The sequence below is a fragment of the Fundulus heteroclitus genome, unplaced genomic scaffold, assembly GCF_011125445.2.
Source record: "Fundulus heteroclitus isolate FHET01 unplaced genomic scaffold, MU-UCD_Fhet_4.1 scaffold_62, whole genome shotgun sequence".
Taxonomy (NCBI): Eukaryota; Metazoa; Chordata; class Actinopteri; order Cyprinodontiformes; family Fundulidae; genus Fundulus; species Fundulus heteroclitus.
Window position 1 is genome coordinate 1,453,243 of NW_023397055.1, and position 3,973 is coordinate 1,457,215.

A 3,973-nucleotide genomic window follows, 5' to 3' on the forward strand; every position below is an offset into this window, starting at 1 on the left:
GCGACTTAAGAAGACATCCCTGTGAATGTTGTAGTAGAAATTGTCAAGTGGTTCCCACTTTTTTGTTTTTGGATTTAAACTGAGGGTTTCCCCCACTTGAAAAGGCAGCTTGCTTCCAGAGATTTCACAGGATTTCACTCAGAACACCAATGTTGATTCTTTCCTTTTTTTGTCTCTTATTTGAAAGTTGAGTCAACAATAGTAGCATTAGTAGTTGTAATAGTAGGTGAAAAACCTTTAAACATAAACACACAGAAAATAATGATTAAAACCCTTGAAATTACCAAAAATTATCCCTGAATTAAAATATACCATAGGATTTAAACCCAAAATCAGACATATTTAAAGTATTATTTAGTGATAATTTACATGCTAATGTTAATTTACTTTTCTCAAACACACATTTTTAAATAATTTCTTTTTTAACATTTTCTAGAATTATAACATTTCAATCTGAATGCACCAGAAATTAATCTATAATCTTATACTCCACATTCAAACAATTTGTGGCTCACCGGCTCCTTCTCTTCAGAACAAACTTTCTTGCAGTGTCTTCACCCAGTCAGCCACCCTCACAGTGCTCATTGCTGCCTAGTGAATGAACATCTCCCAACTAATCCCCTGATTATCATTACCTGGAGTCTGCTATCTCCAGGTTGGGAGACGCCCTCACCTATACTCAGTAAGAGAAGGGCGGGGCATGAATTCAGCTCAACAGAAATCATCAAGCTTTTCTTGCATTGAGTAGATAATCTCCTCATCCCTGAAGACTCTTCCTACTGTAAAGTCAGTGTATGTATATCTGTGATGAAATCACACCACTGAAGGCAGGTAATGGCTAGTTGTCCCTGTACCTGATAGTGTCGTGATTTGTCTTGATGAACCCAGACAGAGCACACACACACTCACGGAGCTATTTCTGAGAGTTTATTGCAAGAAAGATGAGTAGTGGATGAGGAAACCAGAGAGACTGTAATGGACTGGAACTGGGGTGTAGATGGGAGCAGGAGGACCAGAGAGTTCTTGAAATGCAGGGCTGCTGTTAGACCAGAGGTACAGGGCGAGTCAGTTCTTGGGGTGTAGGTCTGCTGGAACACAGGGATAGTAGGCAGAGATATCTGTTGCTGGACTGATATCTGGTCCGCTCTGAAAGGTTATATTATAGACTGACTAATGAAATACTAGAATCTTAACATATTACTGATCTCATTTGTCTAATTTCTAATAATTAGTTCCTTCTCAATTTTCTATGACATCTGGAAGTATCCAAGGCTGTATTACTGGTAATGGAACAATTTTGTATTCTATAGCTTTAGATTAACAACTATAGCTTTAAGGTGTTTGCAGATGTTCAAAAAAAAAAACAAAACAAAAAAAAAACACCCAGAGCAAAGGGCGACACCTGGTTGTCTGTGTCTATAGAGGCCTTAATTCGCTTTACAGCCTCTGAATAAGAGACGCTTTCTAACTTTTTAAAATCCTCTAGTTTTTGGGTTTGGAAATGGGCAACACATCCTCTGAAAGCCATGGTTGCCCCACAGTTACATCATTTCACGTTATCGTTTGTACATTGAGATTGATCATGTTCTTTGCTACATTTAATCCAAAAAAAAGGTTTCACAGGATACACTATGGATCCTAGAGTAACTCTTTGATTGTTTCTTCTTTAAATATGAGAAGTACCAAAGTAGTTTTCTTCAAGTCTTCGTCTTCTAGTCTTAAACCTTTTTACTCCCACCACTGTTCCTCCCCTCTTGTTTTTGGGTAGGTCTCCCTCATATATGTCTGGATTAATGTAAATAACTCGTTTTGAACCTGGATCAGACTCTTGACTGATCCCTAGCACAAATCCTTAAACTTCTCATTTACCCATTTCACTGAGCTTCAGAGCTTTCACTCTCTGGGTTTCAGACTTACAAAACATCAATACGTTTCCACTCAAACCCCCCAGAAAATCAATGAAAGTACACGTGGTAAATGTTATGAATCTTTTTATTTTCAACTAATAAATGTTTAGTTCAGTGTTATCACAGAAAAACGAGAAGAGACTTTAAACCAGCTGTCTCAAACACAAATCCTCGAGGGCTGGTGTCCTGCAAGGTTCGGATGCTCTTCTTCAGGAAACTGAAAAGGACTGGACTTTCCACTAAACTGCTAAAATTCTTAAATTGTTTTATGTCTCAGCATAAATGTATCACATGGGAGCTGTAGAAAAAGAAGGATTTAGCACCGGTAGTGAGAACAGTTTAGAGGATTGTGGGATGCCGTCTGCAGGATCTAGACTTAATCTATGCAGAACGAGTCCAATAAAGGGCCAGACACATCTCCACTGATCCCACCCACCCAGACAATGTGCTGTTAGCCCCTCTTCTGGTTTGGTTGGAGGTGCAAGGCAGGTTTATTCAGAAAGCACATTTTAATAATAAGACAATTCAAATTGCTGCACAAGTCCAAAACAGTCACTAGAAGAAGGATGAGGAGAGCCCACTTGCCACTGCCCATCCTCACCACCTTCTACAGAAGCACCATAGAGAGCATTCTGACCAGGGGCCAGTTCTTCGTACGTCGCTAATTCAGTTAACTGGATTTAATTGTTGACAATTTGGCATGATCTTGGATTGTTTGGTTCTTCGACACTCATCCCGGACTTGCTATCATAGCAACATGTGCACAAGCTTAAACCTGCTCGAGAGCAGGTTTATTTCATGTAAACAGGATTAGATTACGGCTTTATAAGTGGAGGAGATAGGGAAGTCTATAATAGCCATGTCTTGACCATTTTGACGACAGCAACCTGTCGCGGAAGGTGCAATAATAATTTAAAGAGCTTTTCGAATTAATCGCGTATTGTGAGACAGACAGGATCCTTTAGCCCAGCGCGACAGTGTAATTGTAGAGAGATATGTTTTTTCTCGTGAGGCTGTTATTTACATCATTAATTTGTTGGAACCACACGTTAAGTGTTCAACACAGAGGAGTGATTTTTTTTATGTTCATCCAAATAATTTTTTTTTTAGCGCATTTAAAAGTGGCTTTTAAAAAGAGGAAAAAGTGGCTTTTTAAAATACACTAATAATTAAAGGCTACCGTTTTGTAGAATATTCTTGTACTTCACTTTTACTTGTCCCCATACTCTAGTGGGTCCCATGGAGGCTCTGACATTAAAGAACAAAGTAAATATGAAATTATTAAAATGCAAAAATACATACTTTAAAAAGTGATAGAAACATCTACCATGGATAGTATTTACACATTTAATTTGTCTGCTACTTTTTGCCAGCCTTCTCTCCTGGCTTTAGCAGACTTTGAGGTGTTTCCTGTTGTTTTTTTAATACTTTATTTTTTGTCATTTTAGTAGTTTTAGAAATATACATACATGCATACTGTGGAATGTATTAACTTTGATTCATTTTCTAGTACACATTTATAAAGGTATAACATGCTTTTATTGTGCAATATATTTGCTTTGAGGCCTGTCTGTTTATCAGAAGAAGAGAATGTGAATAGGTTCTGTGTATGAGTATCAGGAGAACTTTCAAGGCCAGTCCGAGGCAGTGGGAAAGAACAGAAACTCCGGTTCACATGCAGCTGGAGAAAATAATGAGGGAAGATAGTTATTAGGGAGTAAGATAGTGATAGGATGTGTGCATCATTCATTGTGTGACTTTGTATAATCTATGTTCTAACTTTAATAAAAACCAGCCTGAGCGGGAGAGAGACGAGAGTTGTTGCCCGCAGTCGGCAGGTGTACCATCTCTCCCCTTTGCAAAGGTGAAACTGAAATTCTGCGTCCATGGCTGAGTTATTATTTTAAAGTCCTGCACAACGAATTAACGAACCCGGGGAAGCAAACGGCTTCAACAATACATTGAACAATTGGACCCCCCTCCAACAAAAGTTACAGAGCAACTAGTTTGACAGGAGCAGTTGAATAATAATCCAAAAAAGGAATTACATTACTTATACAGTTGGT